The sequence below is a fragment of the Lipotes vexillifer genome, unplaced genomic scaffold (genome assembly GCF_000442215.2).
Source record: "Lipotes vexillifer unplaced genomic scaffold, Lipotes_vexillifer_v1.1 scaffold689, whole genome shotgun sequence".
NCBI lineage: Eukaryota > Metazoa > Chordata > Mammalia > Artiodactyla > Lipotidae > Lipotes > Lipotes vexillifer.
In genome coordinates this window covers 1,960,756-1,968,055 of record NW_006772359.1, presented here as the reverse complement: position 1 = coordinate 1,968,055, position 7,300 = coordinate 1,960,756, and the positions used below count along the sequence as shown (strand labels likewise).

General features: G+C 41.5%; 1 protein-coding gene across 2 annotated transcripts in view; it reads right to left on the bottom strand.

Moving 5' to 3' along the window:
* TIAM1 (TIAM Rac1 associated GEF 1) overlaps positions 1-7,300 on the bottom strand; it is a 149,296-nt gene that overhangs the window by 45,499 nt on the left and 96,497 nt on the right. The window lies entirely within an intron of this gene.

Below are 7,300 nucleotides of genomic sequence, written 5' to 3'. Positions count from 1 at the left end.
CAGCAGGAACCCAGATCTTAGACTTCCCAGCCTCCAAAACTGTGAGAAATAAATATCTATTGTTTAAGCCACCCAGTCTGTGGTATTCTGTCACAGCAGCCCCAGCTGACTAAGACAATAATTTACTCTCCATCTATCGATGAAATAAAATTTAAATAAAATTAAATTATTTGATTGATTTATAATCAAATTAATTGCTGGATCAATTACTTTTCATTGCTAAAATAACTGAATAAACCATTCCGAGAAGAACATTAAAAAAAATGATAACTTTCATATAGATTACCTGGCAAACTTCACCCCCTCTTCCCACCATATTCTACGCAAAAGTGCAGGCAACTTTCTTTCCTATTTTACCAAGTCCCTACTACAGTGGTTGGCTATGGTAGCCCCCTGCAGTGGGGAAGAGAACATTAAGATCTCTTTCCTCTGGGGGGATTCTCAAATTTAAAAAGCATCTGTACTGCCTGGGGGTTCATGTTATGCAGATTCAGATTCAATAGGTATATGGTTGGACCTATGATTCTGCATTTCTTACAAGCTCCAAGATGTTATCAATCAAGAGGTCCATGGACCCCACTTGGAATAACAAGTCTCTAGTATATTTACAAACCTCTAGCTAGTCTGATAAGACAGTGGTTTGATGACCATTATCTTAGAATATGCCAGGCACTGGGTCAGGGACTACAGCACCATCACTCTAACCCGATGAGAGAGAAGGGAAGAAAGAGAAGAGAAGGAGCCACTTTCTGACTCTTTGGATGAAAGCGTCAGTCTGCAAAGAGGCTGCCTTATTCCAATGACACGGTTACAGTCACAAGCTGTTTAGCACGACTTTCTGATCAAATTCTAGGTTGGTTGGGAAACTAAGGAAAGAAGCCAATCCCTGAGCAAACCTCGCTCCAAGGCTGCGTCCTGTGGTCCCCTTCCCCGCCTCTGGAATGAAGCACCGATGAAGCGAATGCCTACCTCCTATGGTTTGTAAGTTTCTGCCTGAACCCCCTCGCCTCCCCGCACCTAGTCGCAGAGTTCTGGCTCTACGATTTTCTTGCACTTCTTTTTAATTACTTGCTCACTCAATAACATGGTGGGAGCCATCCAAGAGAGAGGCCCACTTAACTTGGTGGATATCAACAATGTCACACCGTCACCACCAGAGGAAAAAAGAGTGATCGAATACTTTAAATGGTGGCAATGACCTAGATTCTGGGGCTAGAAAGAAGGGGAAGATTTGAACAGCGTTAAGCTCTGAGATGGCAGGAACCACGCTCCCTCAGCACTAAGCAGGGTGGCGAGGCTGTACACAAGGTCACCTTCACGCTGTAATCTGCATAATGGCGACCCCCAGACGGTACAGCCAAATAATGTGACCCTGCATATCTCCACTGTATATCATAATGCCTGGGCTCTAGAGGCTGCTCACAAAATAGTGGGAAAAGGAATGAAAGGATTTTCATTGTTAACAATACCGTGGGCCAGGCATCCTAAAAGGGAAGCAAAAAAAACCCTAATTCTACAAAACACTTAGAAATTCTAAGTATCAATAAAATAGAACAAAATTCTTTTTATATTTTTTTCATTATTATTATTTTTTTGGCTGCGCCGTGCAGCATGCGGATAGTTCTCTGACCAGGGACTGAACCCGTGCCCTCTGCAGTGGAAGCATAGGGTCTTAACCACTGGACCACCAGGGAAGTCTCCCCAAATCCTCTTTAAACATAAAGCTGAGCTCCAAGAAATCCCCAGAGCCCAAAATGAAGACGACATAGGAAGCAGGAGGGGTGGGGCCAGTCCCAAAGCCACGGCAGTGCTGAGTAATCCATCAGTCCCCAAACTCCAAACGCTAGAGCAGTGTTTCCCAAAGGGAGCGGGAACCTGTTGGTGTCAGGAGGGGAAAACGTTCAGGAGGAAAACTGTACACACGGCAGGTACACAGGGCACTAGCCCCCCCACCCCCGCCCCGGGCTCCTGGGTTCTAAGTATCTTGAGCAATCCCCAGCCACTGTGACAATCAAACACGCCCCCCTACAGAGCCCAACAGCAGAACCATCTCAGCTTGGGAACCACAGCCCTGGAGCCTTTGGTGTCAACTGTGAAGCCGTGAGACAGAAAACAACTGTTGGGTCAGTACAAACTGGAGAGTTAGAATCAAATCTCCCACATTCATATGGTTCCTTGAAGGGCTACACTTTTACCCCAAAAAGACTCAAAAAGATGTTTTTTCAAAAGTATTCACTGGCAAAAGAGAAAAAAAAAAAAAAAGAAGGAAAAAGGAAGCTCATTTAACTCTGCCCATACTCTGGGATGAGTGGAGATGGAGGAAGAAGGGTGTCTTCTTGGAGGTGACAACCACAGGCTGGCTGCACGGGTGTTTGAGATTCAAATTTACACTATGTCCTACATTCCGGAGACTCCAATGTCTTAGTCTGCTCAGGCTGCTGTAACTAGGACCGCAGACTGGGTCGCTTAAACAACAGACATTTATTTCTCTCAGTTCTGGAGGTTGGAAGTCAAAGATCAACATGCCAGCAGATTCTTTCCTTGGTGAGGCCCTTTCCCTGGCTTGCAGATGGCCGCCACCTCACTGGGCACCTACGTGACCGCTCTTTGTGTGTGCAAGGAGAGAGGGGGTGAACCCTGGTCTCTCTTCCTCTTCTCACAAGGACACTAATCCAGCTCGTAACTTCGTCTAAACTTAATTACCTCCCAACGGCCCCCAACTCCTAATAACCCTCACATCAGGGGTTAGGACTTCAATACAGGAATTTAGTCCATTATGCTCAAGATGAAAAACTGCCATAAAGTTGTTCAAAATTTGTATTCCAAGGGCATCTGGCGGAAGCCAAAACAAGTCTGCTCTAGGGGGATTCATCCTTAATGATGGGATCATATTAATGGTCAGACACATAAGCTGGGTCAAACAAGAACCTATAATCCATTATTATAAACACAGGAGAACCAAGTCCCCACGAGGGAGAAGCAACAGCTACAACAAGCAGCAGAATCAGACTCCCAAGGAATAATACCGCAATTATCAGATAGGGATTGTCAAACGAGTACGCTTTAAAAAAAAGGGGGCGGGGGACAAGAAAAGAGAGACTTTCAGAAAAGACCAGGTAAATTAGTAAATTTTTTAGAAATCAGAACTATAATCACTGAAATTAAACACTCAATGGATAAGAATAAGGGTTGAAGAAAGAAGCTAGGAAGGCCTATCTGAAGACATTATCTCACTAGAGCACAGAAATTCTCAAATGCTCAAACTATCAACACAACTGTATTTCAAGCTAAAATCGTATTCAAGAAGAAAAATATAATAAAAATCACTTGACAAAGAGTGAGAAAGTTTACTAATACAGAACCTTGCTAAAAAAAATTCTCTAAAGCATGTACTTTGGGTGGGAAAATATATATACACACATGCACACATGTATAATCTGGTATATGAGGTTACCAGAGAGATAAATAGAGAGCTGATATTCACACAGGCAAGTCGTTGTGTATAAAACAACACTCCACACACATCCAGAAAGGCATTTGGAGGTAAAACATACAAGATGAAACTAAAGCAATGGTGGGTGATTGTATTTAAACCATTTCATGGTCCTTTTATGCTTCAAGTGAGAAGTAAAAAGAATTTGGTCTTGTTTTGTTAGAAATCATGTTAAAATTTTAAGGGCAACCACTAAAAGAAAAGAATTAGACTGTATAAGTTGAAAGGGGAAAGTGGAGATTAGAAATTCAGCCAAAAGAGAGTACAGGAAAGGGCAGGAAGAACAAACAAGATCAAGACAGCAAAATACGATGATAGAAATGAGACAAAAATACATGGATCTTCTAAATAAATGTAATGTAGAGTAAACTCAATATTTAAACTTCGTGTTTAGATAAAAACCAAAATAATGTCATACAAAGCCCCACCTATACGCTTATAGGCAAGAAATAGACCTAAACAAAATGACACAGAAGACTGAATGTATAGGGATGGAAAATATATTAGGCAAACGTAAAGAACGCTCTCCAAATGCCACACAAAATAGATTTAGTCAGACTATAGAAGATGTAAACATCAAGCATTATTATGCTTGATCCATGAATTTTAAACCCTATTCACAAGGATTAGCAGTTTATGCAAAGAGCCCACATATGAGGCCATAACACAAATCTCAACAAATGCCAAAGAATCCGAATTCAGACAGACCACACTGGCAGCATTATTTTTGGAGCTAAATTTGTTATGAAAGAGCAAAAGGCTAGTAATACCAAAGACAGTTTTAGAGAAGAAAAACAAGACTGGGATAATTTCCCTACCAGATATCAAAATGTATTTAAAGTTACAATAATATAAGGCAGTGCAGAATTAGCAAGAAGACAGGCTAACAGAACAGAGAGTCCCAGAAACAGCCCCACCCGTGTATGGAAGTGTGATGTACAGCAGATGTGTCACTGCAGATCCAGGGGAAAAGAATGGAACATTTGATAATGTGGCTAGGACAGCAGATTACCCATATGGGGAAATAAAAAGCTGAACCCTAACTCACATCATTCCTAAGAATCAGTACCAGGGAGGTATAAACCAGAAAGTGAACAGTCCAAACTATAAACCTTTCAGAAGGAAATATAGAAGAAAATGTTTGTTGCCCAGGGGAGAGAGAAGGATTTCTTAAACAGGATATAAAAAGCACAAATCCTATGAGATAGAAAATCAGATTTTACTAAAATTAAAAACTTTTCTTTGTCAAAAGGCACCATAAAGGCAACAACATATATTATAGACTGAGGAAAGTTATCTTCAACACATATAACTGGCAAAAAATATTAATATCTAGAATATAAAAGAAGTCCTATGAATCAATAACTGTGGGTCTATCTGATTCTAAAGTATATATTCTTTTTTTACCCTGTTAGCTATGCTTCTGCCCTTAACTGAAGATAAAAATTAATAAAATAGGATAGAAAGAGAAAAGGCAATGCAGTTGTGGTAGACAATTGGCAAAGATGACAGTGATGATTCCTCCCATCCCTTTAAGCACGGATCTTTGTGTCAATGACCCCACCCCATGAATTTGGGTTGGCCTTGTTTGTGACTTGTTTAGGCCAAAAGAATGTGACGTAAGTGGTGATATATGAAGGCTTCTGAGCTAAGGCTACAAGTGGCTTTGCAGGTTCTTGTCTGGTCCCCCAGGAACCCTGGACCCACCATACAATGAAACCCTCAAGCTAGCTTCTTGAGGATGAGAGACCTCAAGGAAAGAGGGGTCCAGCCAACCAATCACCAAATATGTGAGTAAGACCATCTTAAACCAGCCCCAGTCAAGCCCAGATGACAAAGTCACAAGAGTGACTGAGGCAAGGAGAGCAGAACAACCGTCCAGCTGAGCCCGGCCCAAACTGCTGAGCACAGTGAGCAAATTAAATGGTTGTTTTGGGTGGTTTGTTACAGAGCAGTAGATGGCCAACACATGGTTAGGGGGAACTCAGTCATCCAAGAGAGCCAGAGAGGCAGGAATTGACAGTGGTGCCCGTCAAGAATGCTGAAGAGAGACACTGGCATGGCAGGAAAAGGGAATCCAAACCAGGAAAAAGTCCTGTTTTTGCTCCCACACTTCAAGGCCTTCTCTGAACACTTCCCAGCTGAAGAGGCTTATAGAACACCACTGTCGAGTTTCTATGCAACCCCATACAAACACAGATTTGCGACTTCCTACTCTTCCTTTACCACAAGAGACCTTCCTCTAAGAGCAGACCCCGAAGGGATTATTCCCTTTGTCGTGGAGGTGGCCGTCCCCATTTAATTACCAGTATGCATGCAGACGGCTCCAGAAAGCTGAAGACAAGGCTGAGAGGTGGTTGAGGAAGTAATCAAAGCAGGGAACTGCCTGTCCCACTTCACGCTATGCCCAGCACTTAGCACATCACCACCTGGCATAAAAGAGGCACCAGTTAACGCGTGGCAGCACAGAGAGGAAGCAGGGCCAAAACTAAAGAGACAAAGGATGAGCAGTGGTATACAGTGGAGAATTATTCAGCCATAAAAAGGAAGGAAATCTACTCTTTGCAAAAACATGGATGGGCCTTGAGGGCATTATGCTTAAGGGAAATAAGTCAGTCAGAGAAAAGCAAATACTGTTATGATCTCACTTATGTGTGGAATCTAAAACAAAACAAGCAAAACAAAAACAAACAAAAAAACCCCCACAGATACAGAGAACAGATTGGGGGTTGTCAGAGGTAGGGGGTTGGGGGGCAGGTGGGTGAAATGGGACAAAAGGTATAAATTTACAGCTATAATACATAAGTCCTGGGGATGTCAGGTAGAGCATGACTATAGTTAATAATACTATGTTGTATATTTGAGATTTGGTAAGTAGATCTCAAAAGTTCTCATCACAAGAAAAAAAATTGTAACTGTGTGTGGTGATGGATGTCAACTAGACATTGTGGTGATCATTTTGCAATGTATACAAATATCAAATCATGATGTTGTACACCTGAAACTAATATAATGTTATATGTCAGTTCTACCCCAATTAAAAAAAAAAAGATGAACAGTGGGTGGGCAGTCTCAGAGAATGAGGCAGTACAGGGCAGGGCTGAGGCCCAGCAGGACAGGACCTATAGGCTATCTCAAAAGCTGCCATAAATAACATTCATTGTTGTGAACAGGTGTGATCATTTCTCTGCTTCTTCAAATTATCTTCACATCATAATGTGATTGTTTTGTGACTGAGGAAACCTTTGTTGCTAGCACGTCCCACTCACCATTAGCCGGATAGACAACAATGAGGTCAGGGGCAGTACAAACACATGAATGTAAGCTTACATTTTGATTTATCTTTGATTTACTTGGATGAGATGCATTCACTAAGGCTCCATTTAAGCCCATTAGGGACTTAAATTTAATGGAGGAAGGAAAAAAAAATCTTTGCCTTATGAGATATATGAACAATGTAAGTTAAACTAGCAGATTCTCCAATTAAAACATTTCCAAAGAGGAACCAATCGTAACTGGTTATTGAGTGAAAAAAACGACTGAGGGGAAGGGAGGAAGAAAAGGTTAGACACGGCCAATAAAGACATTTAGCTGGAATCTCATCATGAAGCGATGATTTTATTTTGCTTTTCAGCCATTTTACTGTCATATAAGAATAAGAATTCCATAGACACACTCATAATATACAAGATCAGCATAAACACTTGCCCCTCCCCCACGCTAAGAAAACAAAACCAAAACAATTTTAAAGGAATAAAAAACTGGGGAGAGCTAAACATACACTATGAAAAAAAAAAAAGGAAAAAC